Raw genomic sequence first — 8,949 nt, 5'->3', positions numbered from 1 at the left:
GAAGCGGATATCGTCCTCTTTTGGAAGACCAAACAAAGTAGTTTCGCTTTCACAACGAAGCACACAGCATCTTCAGGACATGGCGGAAAGCGGCAACAATACTACAGTGAGAATAAAAGTTACGCCTTCTTTCTTTGCATGAACATTTGGGCAGCGTTATGCAAATCTTCCCACATAGTGAGGTAGATATGTGGGGGCGTGTTAGAACGAGCCGTTTTAGGTAGGTGTGGCTGACTCTTAACTTTTATAAAGAATATCTCTTTGGATTTGAGACTTTAGTCTTTGCAACTTTACAGATCTTCTTTATGCACCAAGAGCTTGTAACACTCCAAAGAGAAAGGAAAACTTGAAATCGCATCATATGACCCCTTTAAGAACTGGATGGATCAGTCTGATTTGTGAACAAATATTTCAGGCTGGTTTAAAAAAAAAAAATCTAACTCAAAATAATGATTGATTCCCAATGAATTATTCTTTTATGAACATGCCAAGGAAAGTTGATTTGAATAATGTCTTAATTTTTGGTCTGTTGCTCAAAGAAGACTTAAAATGTAGCACCAAAGTCACAATTCTGATCTTGTATTTATAGTATTTTGCATCCTTTGTTCATTGTAATTGCATATTCAAAAAAGTCTCCTTTTGTATTCCATGAAAGAAAAAAAAAGTTGGGATTGAACAACATGTTGGTGAATAAATGTTGACAGAATTGTCATTTTTGGTTGAACTATCCCTTTAAGTTCTTATGTAGGGTAATAATATGCTTTCACATCTAAAGTAAAACACAAAAATGCATTTCTAGCCCAATTTGGCTTGTCTTTGTTCCCGAAGCAGCAGAACACCATCATGACATCTTACACTATCTATTTCAGTCATCATAAACCCAAACAGTAATTGCATATTCGAATCTTGTTAAGAGCTTTATCTGATTTCATGTTTTTTTTTTCTGTTGTTTTGTTTCAAACCCCTCCCGTACTAAGATGAAGCCCTAAAATACAAGGGATTATCGTTGTTATCAGATGAAGAACTACGGCAACAGACACACACACACACACACACACACACACACACAAACACAAACTTCAGATAACACTGTAAACCACACTCACACACAATATTGTAAATGCAAGCGATCAAAAATGAACATCCTAATCTCCTCGGCATCTTTGGCAATCTGTCACTCTCCTGTAAACACAGACCTCTCATCACTTTGTTTTTGGGTTTATGTTTTCAGGGCAGTTGCGAACAGACCCTTGATTTGATCTCAATCTGTTGGCGGAGATCTTTGCTTCTCGTGTGAGGGTGGATGAAGGTGGCTCATCAGAGACGATCTCCCGTGACCCTGTTTTGAAATCAGACTAAATCAACAAACCCCTTTCGATGGCGTAATCTGCCTACTAGCCTTAGTGCTTTGTAAAATTGGAGCATAACAAGCTTTTCTGTTAATACCCTGTGAGAACGTCTTCTCTTTCTTGGAAGCGGCGCCAAAGTTCTAATAAGATATCATTGATGTTATTCATTCTGTTTGGGTTGTTTGGATTCATTTAGCTCTTTCTTTGGACTCATTCCAGGTAAATAAATGCAGACAAGAAAGCAAATAAGCATTTAATTTATCTCTATCCCCTAAAGACATAAAATTCCTCTCACATGCTCATCTCTCTTGCTCTCTTTCTCTCTCATACGCATCTGATGACACTCACCTCCATTTCTTTTTGTCAGCCGGAATGATGCTGGTGCATGAATGTGGCAGTTTTCACATTTGACGTTGCTGCTGTTATTGCTTTTTTTCTTTTTTTTACCACTTAATTTTTTTTCTCTTGCCACCCGGGTGTCTTCTGGGACTCAGCCACATATGCTCCCAAATAGATTTTAATTACGATTGCACCGTGTGCTTTGTCTGGGCACTGTGATTAATAAGGAAGGAGTCAGGGCCTAATTGTTCATGCGGGCGGATGAGCATGCCAGAGACGGAGAAGAGGGGTAGAGGGAGGTTGTTTTCCGCAGTGACCGGTGTCCCATGGGGCTCCACTTGGCATCATGTTCCTGTGGAAATTGGATGTGTTAGTCGACGGCGGCTGTCCGCCATAGAAAAGTGTGGCTGCTTCTCTCCCAAGAGCTGGCAAATCAAGTTTTCATCAGCAGGAAAGGATGTAGTCGCAACATCCACTCATAAATCCTTCCATGTATTTACTGAGAAGTGCCGAGGGGTGGGGGATCTGTGTTTCTTGGATGGTTAGTGTTCCCAGTGTTTGATGTGGAGTAATTACTGGAGTGTTTCTGCTGTGTGGGAAACTGGGAAGCTGGAATGTTGGTTTAGAAGCTTCTACATGGTTTCTACATGACCTTAACTCTAACTTTCATACTTTCATACTACTTGAATACTTCCCACACCAATTAAGGACTGTAAGGGAATTCATCAACAATGAACTGAGGTCACTGACAGTGCCATTCATTTGCTAACAATGTTTGAGTTAGTGCCATTTCACTAAAAGGAATAATTTAAATATTGCAAAAATGCAATTGCTGATCTTGAGGGAAATGTACTCCAATAAATGTACTCCACTGAAATACTGTGTACAGAAAGTTTTCAAAACTGAATTAGCTTCTTTGTGTATTGTATTTCTATTGGTAACTGCCTTTTTGTGCTATAATATTTGTCTTAAAGGTAGAGTCAACATGAAGTTTAAAAGGTTTTCTTTGTAGTCTTTCAAATAAATCAATTTCCTTTTTGGCTGATATCACCAGTCCCTTTTACATCATTTTTTTTTTAATGCTTACTGAAGATGTTTTTTTGAAAAGCCTGCAGAGAAACATTTTCAGGAGCTTATGTCTATTCATTCGTCTAAAGACTCGAAAGAACAGTCCAATAGTATTGCTATCAGTGCATTCATGTACATCAGATGATTCTCTGAATGGCCATTTAATGCTCCTACTACCCACTGGCTAAATAAAGAGTAGCATTCATCACATGTATGGACCGATTCATAAAACTCTTCCTAAGAAAGAAGTTAAGAATTTCTTAAGATAAATTCCAAGAAGTTTGTAAGAATGTTTCTAAATGCAATTCTTGAAAAACACTTATTTTTGTACACTTCAGATTACCGTAATAATAATAATAAGCATGCACACGATTTTCATTGTGACCAGCTAGACGGGTGATCTGGTATTTTGAATAGTTACTTTTATAGAGCCTGTCTCAAGATGGAGTGATCTGTTTCATTCATTTGTGTGCTGCCTTTTTGTGCTCTTTGTACAATGAACGTGTCCTTGTGTATGAGTGCTCACATATCTGCTGAATGCTGACAAGAGCTTGTAACACTCCAAAGAGAAAGGAAAAAATGTAATCGCATCATATGACCCCTTTAATGAATTTTGAATTCAGCAAAAAGTTGTCACACATAATCAGGACCAATCATTGTTTACATTATTATTCATTGGTATTGCTTAAAAAAAAAAACTCATGCACATGCCTAGAAGTAGTAATATGTATTATGTTTTAATGCCTAGTTATGTCTAAGTTCAAAAATAAGAAGAAAATAGCATAAGAATTTTATTCTAAGAATGTTTTGTGAATCTGGCACCAGGACCTGAAATAAAAAAAGAAATGGTGGAGAAAAGGTCGAAATCCTGCAAATATCTAGATTACTCATTGCAAAGACTTAGGGGAAAAAAATAAAAAAAACAACAACTCTAAAATCTATAACAGATGGCTTGCTTTTCAAGCTCTGTTTTGGGCCCGACTCTCAGTATACACACTGTGAAACAGAGCAAGATGATAATTAGATGAGGGAGATAAATAAAGCTCATCTTTTGTGAGATGACAATGTTGCTCGCTGCTGCTGTCCCAGAATTCTGTGCTCTCCCGCCATGCCTCTCAAAGGGAATAAAGGACAATAATGGACACACACAGCAGAGGAACTCAGATGGCAGACAGAAGCAGAGGCTAATGTGTGGTTCACGTGCTCCTCTGTTCTGTTGATGTATAAGCTCAATGTGAAGTCATACCTTCATTACTGAAATACAGAGGTCATGGCGCTGAAGCAGAGAGTGTGATGGCTCCAAACAATGCTGCTCTGCCTATGTGTGTGTGCATTAGTACCTGAGTTTAGAAATCTTCAATGAGACACCATCAGTGTGAGGGGCAGAAGTAGTGACGCAACTTTTCACTTAAAAATGAAACTTCTGTCATCATTTACTCACCTTTGTGTTGTTTCAAACCCATATGACTTTCTTATGGAACACTCTTCCCACCTCCGAGTAATTGAAACAGGTTATTGATATATAATGCTTAAAATGAGAGAGAGAAAAAAAAAGTTACACTGTGAGGTATAAAGTATATCCGATATGGTGGATTTCCAACTTCACAGTCCTGGGACAGTAGAAATAAGCAGCACAATGTATTCATGGCATCCCTTACCGAAGGAAGTATTTCAGATGAATGTGTATTTCTCATGTTTTATTCAACCTTCAAGAGCTGTCACAAGAGCTTCACTATGCATCACCACCATAAGTATGAGAAAACATAAGTAAAGTCGAAACCTCTTGATCATTCAGAAATGAAGAGGCTATAAACAGACACTATTTGGCTGTATATAAAGGCTAAACATTTTCATACTAGATATAATTACAGTTAAAACCCTGTGATGAAGAGGATATAGCAGAAATATTAAATTCAAAAATATTAAAAAGCTGAGTTTTATATTCAATTAATATAAAAATATAACATTTTATTCACTTTCCGTTCAGTAATACAAATACAAAATTGGGACTTTTAAATGGATCAGAGAGGCTGTAAGCAAACATTATAAAGCTGTACGTGAAGGCTGAACATTTTCATATTGGGGTAAAACCCTGTGATGAAGAGAATTTAACAGAAATATTAAAGGCTCACACAAACAGATTTTTGATATTTGATATTTAATTAATAAACACAATTCTTTTCTGTCATTTCAGTAATGAAAATAAAAAAGATTGGCATCTTTGCGTTGTCCTTATGTTCGATATGTTCAGTATTAGTATTCCACACCATCAGTTCTTTGTTTTCTTTGTATTTTGCAGTTTATAGTATGATTTCAGTATGTGAAATTCAGTGAAAATGGCGTCTCATGTGAGTCATTATGTTCTAGAAAACCTTGGCATGTCTGTGCATGTCTTTGCACATCTGTGTTAAGATTTAATGAAGGCTTGACATTGGTGGGGTTGCAATATTCCAGAAACATCTCACTTTAACACAGAGCTGTCTAGATGAACCTGTTTACTTGATGTTGACCATCAGCCTACATATTGATTCTGATGGTATTTGTATGTACAATTTCAAGGTCTGTTAGTTAAATGATGGTGATGGATGAATGCAGCATGACAGAAAGGAAACTTGAGTGCTTTAAACAAAAAATATTGTTTTATATGGGGGCAAATACAAAAGTTGCTGTATTTCAAGACCCTATTAAATCAATTGATATATGTGGCTCTTAGTTGTATGTTTATTAACCATGAGGTCATGGTGGTATACCCTTAAAAGTTGAAAAGTTGTACACACACACACACATACACACACACACACACACACACACACTCATATATACAGTATGTATATATATACATTACTTACACTATCAGAAAAAAAAATATTTTTATATCTTTACATTAACAATGTAATCAGCATTCTGTTTATTAAAGTCAAGTATGAATCTCATCAAGTTAGTGTTTTTAAGCATTTTACATTTATTAAAAAAAAAAAATAACTCAAGGCAGTAATGATTTAAACAATATATTTTATCTGTGAGCTTATGTTTAGCTATTATTTTTAATAGTTTGCTTTTAACTTTTTAATAGTTAACTTTTAACTATTTTTGAATTTTTCAGATCATCAGTCATCACATCTCTCAAATCATCAAAGGAGATTTGCTTTAAATTTTACCAAGCCAAAAAAAAAATATTTTTCTTATTTTCAGGCCATTTAAAGTTTAATTTTGATGTAAAAAAAAAAAAGTGTGTTTACTTGCTTTTTAAAATTAGTCTTCCCATTAATGCCATTACGTATATTGTTCATTCAGACTGATTTGTGAATGCGGAACGCACACGGACACAAGAGGCGGGATTTATTAACTAAGGCACTGCCTCCCTTGCCTCCTCGGAGTAAACGCCCCTGATATTTATATATGGGTATAGAGTAGACTATGAAATGTAATAAATGCAGTTGGTGGCTTCTTCGTAGCATCAATGCTGGTTCCACCCACTTTCCTCACCGTGTGCATTAGAATGGTCTCCATGGTTCTCATAATAACTAATTAAACCATCATTTGACCTTCCAAATACTAAAGCACGCAGTGAAATTTGATCATAAGTCTGACGCCAACCCCCATGTCCAAAAGTCCATTAATTACCCCATAGCTTTTTTCGCCAGCCCAGAGGAAGGTGACATAGTTTAGCTCTCCTGCTAGGCCCTGCTTTGAATTAAGTCTTTGGGAAGACCTTGCAGATCCCTCTTGCCATATTGCAATTAATCAAACAGCGTTAATTATCTCATTATGAACCAGAGATGGATGCCTACGCCATGTTGGAGGGTGAGCGGAAAGAGCGAGAGACACAGGGGGCACGAGTGTGTATACAAGAGAGAAAGAGAGAATGAGAACACCATGGAGAGATGGAGACATGAGAGTAAGTCCCATCTGAAGCATTGCAGATACGCACGTTATTCTTTATTGCATTTGGCTGGGGACGTGGTGCTATGTCCAGAGTGGAAGTGATGTCATCAGCGCAGGCAGACTGATCCGCTTCTCTGGTTTCATTGCCACAAGCCGCAAGAGATCCCTCATCATCATCCTCACAGCATGCTCTCGTTCTTCTCTCCTGCGCTCCTCCAGCACAGCTGGCCCGTACCACATGCTCGCTCATTCACATGGAGGATTAGACTCCGTGCAAATCCGTCTCTACTGGCCTGGACTTTCACTCGGATCCTCCTTTAGCATATTCTGCCCCTAGAAAATTCAAATCACAAATCAAATCTCTCATAATATCTCAATCGTTTCCTTGAGATTTAAATGAGATGAACATCACAGTCACCCAAAAATGTAATTCTGTCATTATTTACTCTTGTTTCAAGCCCCTATGCTGTTATTTTTATTACACAAAAAGATAATTTTGAAGCAGATCTTAAGTTTTAAGAATGATAAGGCCATATGAATATTGCGTAAACAGGTTAAAATGTATGTGAGAATCCTACGTCGTTGCAGGCTTCAAACCAAGATGATTTTAGATTAGTACATTTTCAGCAAATTTTCATTTTTGTGTAAACTATTTCTTTAAAGTTGACAAAATTTGAATCTTTGAGTCTGTACAATAAGTGGATGAACTAAATTCACTGCACAAACTAAAGTCGAAAAAACTAGAACATTTGAGGAATATGTCTGCCTTGCAAACACGGTCTTGAAACATAAAATGAGCAATAACATTTCCCCAGAGTGTCTGATCTTGTGCAAAATGCAGGAGGAGACATAAATTAAAGCTTCAAATCGCAGTGTCACAGGTGAGTACTCTTGCTGTTTTTTTTTTCTTTAAAATAAGTATGTTCCTTTCAGATACGTGCGTCCAAATAATTGTCTCCTGTATGGTACAGACAATTGCATTCAAACTAACAGGAGTCTCACTATTCGGGCACTGGGATTTTTTAATGCTGACTGCCATGCTATTGGTGAGAGAAATACAAAGCCTACAACGATCAAACAGAATCTGATAGTGGACTTTGTGACCTAAAAATCTTTATGAGCACATTAGACATCCCTTTTCATAAATTATATATGGAACACATAATTGCATTCGCAAAATCGTGGCATGATCAAAGTTTCAGAAGTTGAAGAAATGAGTGTGCGTGTAGAACTACAGGAATGTGTCCTATTATTTCAAGATACAGTTAATTCGTTCCACATTGGAATATGAAAGATTCTAGAGGCAGAGTATCTGTATAATTTCATTCTTAAACGGGGGGAAGCTAATTACTTTGACAAGGTTATTTTACCGAAGTCTTTTAAGGCATCAGTCCTCTACCGTTTACTGATCCGCCCTCTGTAATCTGCACCGAAAACCCGAAGAAAAGGTTTTAAAGAGCAGTTGGTAGAGGAGGCTTAATCCCTCTTAAACATCCTTAATGTCTTCTCAAGTGGGACTTCCTCAGGAGGAAAAGAAGAGTACTTTTCAGTTAATCTGTAAATCAGCTTTGCTGTGAAGGACTGCAGCTCGTGGCTTTGGCTCCAGGAAATAACTTCTCTCACCTCTTCAGTGGTGTTCTTTTCAACTTTCCTGTGAAATCTCTTACCTTGTGCTCGCAGAAACGTACAAGCGTACGTAGGTAATGTTAATAGCTGCGGAGAAAGCCTTAAAGCCATTAGAATCTAGTTTTTTCTTGATCTGACATGAGCAAGAGAACTTGTTCTTGTGTGAAGTAATTATTATCCTTTTTCTGATATTGGGATGATTGTGAGTGTTATATATTGATTTTTATGCAACAGTTCAATGAACAAAAAAGAAATATTAAGAATATTAGATTTTATACACAATATTACTAGTTACTTTGTCTTTTTCATGCTCTGCCAATGCAAATATTTCTAAACAAAACCAAGTCGCCACAGGCACAGTAGTGGTGTTTCTGAATGAACCAGTGTTTTGAACAAACTGATTGATTCAGTGACTCAAACAGTGTTATTCAGATTCATTTTGTTCCTGAATGAATTCATGTTTTGAATTAATTGAATGAGTGGATGATTCAATGACTCATACATAAAGATATTGGCTGCATTTGAAAGTGCACATTTCCCTAGTATATAGTAGGTCAAAAAATGTCTCCAGAAAAAAGTCTACAACTAATTTCAATGGGGCGGCACCTTTTCAAAAGTTACACTAGTACATTTTAGGTTCGTAACAATTTTAGGTACCAATATGGACCCTTTAGGTACAAAG

The sequence above is a fragment of the Sinocyclocheilus anshuiensis genome, unplaced genomic scaffold (genome assembly GCF_001515605.1).
Source record: "Sinocyclocheilus anshuiensis isolate Anshui unplaced genomic scaffold, SAMN03320099.WGS_v1.1 scaffold165, whole genome shotgun sequence".
Lineage (NCBI taxonomy): Eukaryota > Metazoa > Chordata > Actinopteri > Cypriniformes > Cyprinidae > Sinocyclocheilus > Sinocyclocheilus anshuiensis.
This window is presented reverse-complemented; position numbering follows the sequence as displayed.